At 36.3% G+C, this 7861-nt stretch overlaps 1 long non-coding RNA gene across 1 annotated transcript; it reads left to right on the forward strand.

Moving 5' to 3' along the window:
- Positions 1-2205: 2205 nt before the first annotated feature.
- On the forward strand, positions 2206-4806 carry LOC134758012 (uncharacterized). The gene is made up of 3 exons (XR_010132696.1): positions 2206-2279; positions 3771-3818; positions 4771-4806. It is a non-coding gene; the product is annotated as an uncharacterized lncRNA (long non-coding RNA).
- The last annotated feature ends 3055 nt before the right edge of the window (positions 4807-7861 follow it).

Genomic DNA, 7861 nt, shown 5'->3' on the forward strand with positions numbered 1-7861 from the left:
TTCTGCTTTTACCGGAATTTTATTTTAGACAAAATTTACCAGAATTTGATTTTGGACAAAATTTTAAAAAGATCTTAGTCTGACCTTCTTGGGGCTCTGCCCTGTAATCTGAAGCTCTACTTTCTCTTCACCATGAAAATTACTCGACTTTCAACTGGTTCTTGCCTTGGAAATTAACACATTTACATGATAATTGGAGACTTTAAGATCCCTCCATGTAAACTCACAGAAATGAAGTACTTTCCCAGTCTCACCTTTTTAGTAGCTTATTATCTACTCCACCTATTATACTTTTGGAATAAGCCTAGGAGAAGAACCCTCTTCACAATACCTGCCTTTTTCTAAATGTGTAGTCAAGGGAAAATCCCCTGGATTACTGTTGAGGATGGGCAAGAGCACAATAAACTACCTTTAGTACTAACATGCCTACCATTTACATAATGCTGGGCATCCAGAGATCTGAAAAGTTAGGCAGTTTACATAGTAACTTTGGTTTTCATTATAATTTGCTCAATGATCTACATGGTATGTTCCACAGGTTGTCCCTCATTAACAATGCATAGATGGATAAGGTGTGCAAAACTGCAGCAAAGGCAGTGCTTTTGTTTTCACTAGTCCCTGCTCATGCATCTGTGATGCATTGCCTAGGATGAATGTGTCTCAGATTTATTCCGAAGCAACTTGTACCTTCAGCATCCCCTAGAAGTGACAGAAGGGGTTTAAATCTGTTAAGTGTGTAGTCCATTTCACACTGCCATAAAAGGCAATGCAGTTTGGGAATTTATTGTCCAACTAGTCCCCTAGCACTCTACATAATGGGGTGGTTCCCATCCTGTGGGCATCCCCAGGTGACCACTTTCTAGCTTGTCAAGTACAAGCATTAAATTGATTACTTAATGTGTTGGCTTTATATGGTAAATACTTATGTTTCTAGACTTTATAATGAAACTGTAGGCAACATGTATAACTAATATACAAATGTATGCTTTGTCACATAAATTTATAACAATCTTACAAGATATCCTTATTATCAACATTTTGCAAATGACAGAAACCAAAGCAGAGAGAGGTTATATAACTTATTCAGGATCTCACAGTTAAGAAGTGATGGAGCCAGTTTCAACTCAGGAAAACTGAATTTTGAATCTATATTTTTTTTTTTTTTTTTTTTAGATAAAGTCTCCCTCTGTCACCCAGGCTGGAGTGCAATGGCGTGATCTCAGCTCACGGCAACCTCTGCCTCCCATGTTTAAGCGATTCTCCTGCCTCAGCCTCCTGAGTAGCTGGGATTACAGGTGCACACCACCATGCCCGGCTAATTTTTGTATTTTTAGTACAGATGAGGTTTCACCATGTTGACCAGGCTGGTCTCGAACTCCTGACCTCAGGAGATCCACCCTCCTTGGCCTCCCAAAGTGCTGGGATTACAGGCATGAGCCACCGTGCCCAGCCCGAATCTATATTCTTAACTCCTAAGTAATGGTTTTGGGTGATATAGTATAATACATGGCAATAATAAAACCATCTCCTTGTGCAAGTATCAATTCCTTGGAATGAAGTCATTATATGCAGAAAGTTGTATCTTTATTTGTAATGGGACCTAAGCCAGAGAATTTCATTTTGAGAGACACTATTTATCACCTCAGGCTGAGACTTAGCTGGATGCTTCTGCTAAATGTCAGTGATTCAATTCATATTCCAAAAGAGGTTTTATTCAGTCACTATATTGGATTTGTTTTCAAAGCCATACTTCTACTTGCAAGCTAAGTTTTTGTTTGGTTGGTTGGTTGGTCGATTGCTTACAAAGGGAACAACATAGAGAATACTTCAATGTTAAAATATTTTAGGACTAATCATAGAAATGTGATTTGAAAGGCTGAGATAAAACATCCAAAAGAAATACATCTTATTTATAGGTCTGAGCCCTTAAATTCTCACTGCGATTTGCAAAAGTTATTGAGCAAGGAGGTTTAAATAATTTTTAACTGTGTTTTTAAAAAAAGTCTGTGCTACTAGAAAGAAAAAGAAAACAACTGTTCTTGCTATCATACATTACATGGTTAAAGGGGCACCTCCCTTAACTGACTGGAGGAAGTTAGCTGTTGGTTTCAAAATCACTCTTTCCAGAAAAGTAGGGTGTGTGACTCAGATTTCCACCCCAAGGTGGTCCTTGAGAGAAGGTCTTAGATGTTTAGAAGAGGTTATGTTACGTTCTTTGGTATCACTTATTATTTCCTTCAGGCAAACCACATGTCAGAGGACTTCAATCTGAAAATGACGTGAGTTACATGGGTTCCTTCCTCTTCTTTTTTTAAAGGTCTTCTTGTCTTTCTGTTTTCATGTGTGCTCTTCACTGGCAGCTTTCTATAAACAAATGCACTTATCAGAATAAAAGAGTCATTTCGCTTCTCTAGGGAGAGATTTTTATATCCATCTTTTGAAGAGATGAGATGAAACGTAGTTTGAAATTGAATGTATACAAATTAGTGTATAGATCTCCACATTTTAAAAGACCCTGAGTGGTCAAAATGATGAAACAAATGAGAAAGAAAAATAAAAGGACAAGAACTAACATTAATTGGAAACCCAGTGTGTATCTCACAACCTTATAGGTATTTTGCACACAGCATTTAATTTGATCCTCCTATTAAGGATTAAATAGACATTTTATCTCCATGTTATTGATGAGCCAACTGAAGTGTGGACATATGAAAATAACTTCTACCAAATTATGCATGTTATATAAATAGATAGACCAGTAGAGGAAATAAAAACAAAAACTCAGGATCTGTGATTTCCATACTACTACTCCAGGAACACAGGCATAGCATTGAGTGCTAAAGAGTCTAAAAATGGCTGACAAAATGGAAAACCTCCAAAGTCCTAGAATATTGATGTTTAAAAATCTTTATTTCTAAAAATAGTCTCAAAGTTTATGTTCCAATAAGAGTTTGGCATCTATAAAAGACAAATTTAGTTAGAAAAGTATGCCATTGACCCTCAAGGAGACGTTTTTCTCTAGAAGGATTTTGTGTTAGGGTTCTCTAGAAGGACAGACCTAATAGAATATATGTATATATGAAAAGGAGTTTATTAAGGAGAATTGACTCAGACAATCACAAGGTAAATGCCCATGATAGGCCATCTGCATGTTGAGGAGCAAGGAAGCCCAGTGGTGGATCAGTCCAAGTCCCCAAATCTCAAAAGCCAGGAAGCCGACAGTGCAGCCTTTAAGTCTCTGGTGAAAGGCCTGAGAGCCCCTGGCAAGCAACTGGTGTAAGTCCAAGAGTCCAAAAGCTGAAGAACTTGGAGTCTGATGTTCGAGGGCAGGAGGTATCCAGCACAGAAGAAAGATGAAGGCCGGACGACTCGGCAAGTCTGTTCTTCCATCTTCTCCTGTCTCCTTTATTCTGGCTGCACTGGCAGCTGATTAGATGGTGCCCACCCATACTGAGGGTGAGTGTGCCTCTCCCAGTCCACTGACACAAATGTTAATCTCCTTTGGCAACACCGTCACAGACACACCCAGGAACAGTTCTTTTCATCCTTCAATCTAATCAAGTTGACACTGAATATTAACCATCACAGATTTTATACATACTTAAGGTCAAGTGTTAAGCATTTTGTTTCAACTATAAGATATATGCTTGGAAATTAGTTTGGCTGACACTGGAATTTAGGTATTATATTAAGCTCAGAGCCTTTTGGATTGTAACCCATTTGGCATTATATCATGTTTTATAATTATGTGTTTTTTTTCTCCTCCCCAGAACCACAGTTTCCTATTAGACAAGAAGTGACAGGTTACTGTAATCCAGGTAGGAGTTGCCTGTCAATATGATATTTTTTCAATAGCATTTACTGAAACATACAGATTTAGGTATGCCCTAATTGTTGTGGGACTTTCAAAATGTGTCATATTCTATGGGAATCAAGCCATTTAATTCATTAATTCATTAAATTAATATTTATTTATTAAATGCTTAAGTGACCTAGAGTTGTAGAAGGCACTAAAGATATAATGGCAAACAAATGCAGTTTATTGGGGGAGACAGTAAATAATAAGCAATAATTGTAAAACTGCAATTGTTTTAAGTGCTAAAGTATATGGTGCTCTGAGGTAGCATAATAGGAAAATTAATGCATGCAGGAAGATTGGGAAAGGGAAGTGATCTGAAGTCTGTAGGATGAATAGGAGTAAATTGGGACTAAAGGGGAGGAAAGAGGGTTCGGTCCTTTGAATATCCTGGCTGGGTGATGGTGATGCTGAGGGAAGAAGCCAAGGAGCACACTGAGCTGGGGTGTGGTAAACATGGGTAAACAAGGTCAGGCCAGGACTAGGGACGGGGAGGAGATTGTGAGATGTTAGGAGGAAAATTAAAGGATTTCAAAGCTGAGGGAGGATAGGGAATCAGAAAAGGACAGGAGTAACACAATCAGATTTGTGTGGAAAAGATTGCAAAGATTTTTCTAGGTGTCGTGGGGCAAATGCATGAGCAGGGATAAGGATGGATGACAGTGGTAGATCACTTATGAGCCATTTACAGCAGTCCAGTCTAGGGGTGCTTGTAATCTGTTTCAGGTGGTAGTGAGGATGGAGGTGTAGATAGGAGAACAGAGTGGAGAGATGTGTCTGAATTTTTTATGAACAGACATTGGTGATGAATTACATATGGAAAATGGGAGGGGAAGAAGACTTGTTTAGGATGACTCTGGTTTCTTATTCTCTATGTTCCTCATTTTTTTTTTTTTTCAAAATGAACCAAACAGGGTTGAGAGTGAAGGAAGATGCTGGGTCCAGTTTTGTACATATTGGGATTAAGGTACCTTACAGATATCTAAATAATGATGTCCTATATACTTTGACATCAGTCCATGGTCCTTAAGCCTCATGCTGTAATCTATTTGTCTTCTAATTGTATTTGTATTTTATCAAATACATAAACATTCCTAATTAACTTAGCAAAATAATTACCTTCAGTTTGTGTGACTTAAACCTTATGCTTCCCAAGTGAAGGCATTGCTTCTTAAATGTTTCCCCCAAAACAATTTAACTTAAGGAAGTGAGCAAATTCTATTATTAAGAAATACAGATTGCAGATGACAGCTATAATGTAATCCAAGCAGATCAGAGGTCTCAAAGCCATGAAACTTGGTTATATTAATAGGAAAGCAAACTGCATTTTCCCTTGTATTAGGATGAGTCTTTATTCTAATTAGGGAAAGTTATCTAAAATCCACATATTTGTTTCCTTTATCTATTTCTTCTATACAAACCTTCTGTGAAAAGCAGCAAAGTGGCAGCACAATTCTCTAGCATTTTTACTCCTGTAGGTTTTGATTAACTGTAATTAAGTAAAGGCAATTATTCAAAGGGAAATAAATTTTGTCATTGTTAGCTCTATTAAACAAGAAGTCATTTGCTGCTGAGTGTGGTGGATGTAAAGAGACTTAATTACCCCTTTTTCTTTTATCCTTTTAAAGGAATAAAAGAAGCTTCATATTATTTTCTGAGTCTTGACTCTAGTACACATCTGCCTCCCTTGAGCTGAAGGTTCACAATTTTTTGTTGTAATCCTTTGCGTCTGGAGATACGCCTGTGAACTAGGGGTACAATAATAGCCTGGGTTTTCTACCTGTGAGCCATGGTAGGCAGATCCAGAAATAAGAGCTAATAGTTTATCTGGAAAAACACCTTTGGGAAATTTCAGGTAATCACAAACCACTGTGCAAAACAAAATTAATGCATATTTGGTTAGACTAATGCAGATGTATCTAACTGCATTTAGGCAATTCTGCAGATATTAAAATTATTTCACTTCCCAGAAGGAAAGTAAATTTAGGGATGGAGAGTATTTGGGTTGCAAATGGAAAAACTAGATAAAATCACTTTTTATAAAAAGGTTGAGAAAAAAGAATAAATAGGCTTCTATGTTCAGGAGGAAAGTTTGAGAAGTGGGGGAGACAAAGTTTGTGTTGCTGTGAGAGACTTCTTGTCAGATACCGTGCTTGAATTTCCTTGAAATCTGCACATGTAGTCAAATCTACTGTTCTTAATAATGTATACAAATACATCCAGCATTTACAAGATACATCATTAAGAATGCAGTAAATAAATGCAACACTTTCAGCCTCAATATGATATAGGGTCAAGAAGATAAGGGAAGACTATAGAATTGAGTTGAAACATGAAAGACGGATAAACCTTCTAAGAAAGCACCTTAAAACTGGCTGCACAGTGGAGTTATTTAACTGATTAAAAAATCCAATGACTGCAAAGGGTCCCATTTCCAGAAATAATGGTTTGATTAATTTGGGATGGAACCTGAGAATCAGTATTTTTTAAAGGTCCCAGATGATTCTAATGTGTAGTCTAGCTTGAGAATCACTTATTTCAGAGATGGTTATGACTAACTATAAACTATTGGTAAAACAAATCAAACATACTTTGTATGTGTATTGAGTGTATTGCTAAAGCTTTCTGGATGTAGAGGGGCTACACAGACATTTTATTCTCATGAATGAAAATAGCTAGCATGTTTGAAAATGAATTAGACAAAGAGGTATTATTTTGTTTTTAATTTCTACTATATAGTAGTCTTAAAAATTAAACCTGTGATGTTAGTATTTGTAGTATTTGTATTTTAGAAATAAAAGGTGAAATATAGAGGACAGAGATAAGACAAAGAACCTACCTAATTTCCAGAGCTACAAACCTATAACTTGGTGCAAAAGTAATTGCGGTCTTTGCCATTGAATGTAATTGCAATACTGTAATGACTTTTGCACCAACCTAATAGAAGATGGTTTGGGATTCAAACCCTATCTCCCTGATGCTTACGGACAGTCTTTCAGGGTTTCCTATAGGGTTATGCTCCTGCCCCTGGCAGGTGCTCATTGGCTTACTATCCTTTTCTCAAAATAACAGTATTTTTCTAGAGAGAAAAGAAATAAAAGTCAAGAGAAAAATGGAAAGAGTAACAAGCTTGGGAAGAATGTTAATACTATTATATTTGTACGTTATATGTTTCACATTTCCGCAGCATATTTTCTTCATTGTTGCTAAGGGAAAGAGAGCAACTGCAATCTTCTATGATGCCAGGAATAGGCTTCATAGATGAAAAGCACGTTTATGAGAAACTTTAAGATAAACTGAATTTAAGGCCTCTTCCATGTGAGTTCTCTTACTTAACATCTTAGCTCCTCAACTTAAATAGAAGGCACATAAATTACTGATGTTCCCACACACTGCCTAAAAGCTGGATAGGATTTGGGTTTGAGTATCAGAAGAATTGAGTTCCCTTCTGCCTCGCAATCTGAATCCAGTTCATTCAAACCATGCTTTACAAGAATGAGTTTCTTATTCTTATAAAAATATTTGCAATGAAAATTAATTAGTTTACAACCATATTTAAAACCTTGAAAAATACTGTTTTTGCATGCTATCATTATTAATTATTGTATTGCAGCACCCAGCGTGATACCATGCTTATGCAGGTACTTTACAAATATTACTTGATGGTTTGATGATTTTGTATGATTAAAAAACACACAAAAAGTTGGCTTTCATTACATGGAATTTAAGGACATATAAGAGTTTGCAAGTAAAAGGTATATATTCTTGCCATTTTTAATTGCTTAACTTTTATAAAACATAGTTTATGGTCTTTTCTAAGCTTTTTAATACTATGCAGAATCGACAGACAAGCTTAAATTACAGTCATATTCAATTACGAGCAGAATATACAATAAGAATACTCATAACATCATAATTGCTAAAACTTATTGATAGCATAGTATGTTAGTCACTATACTAATTGCATAGATTCTCTTAAATGCTACAACTACGAATGAGTAGGTA

This window comes from Gorilla gorilla, chromosome 2 (genome assembly GCF_029281585.2).
Source record: "Gorilla gorilla gorilla isolate KB3781 chromosome 2, NHGRI_mGorGor1-v2.1_pri, whole genome shotgun sequence".
NCBI lineage: Eukaryota > Metazoa > Chordata > Mammalia > Primates > Hominidae > Gorilla > Gorilla gorilla.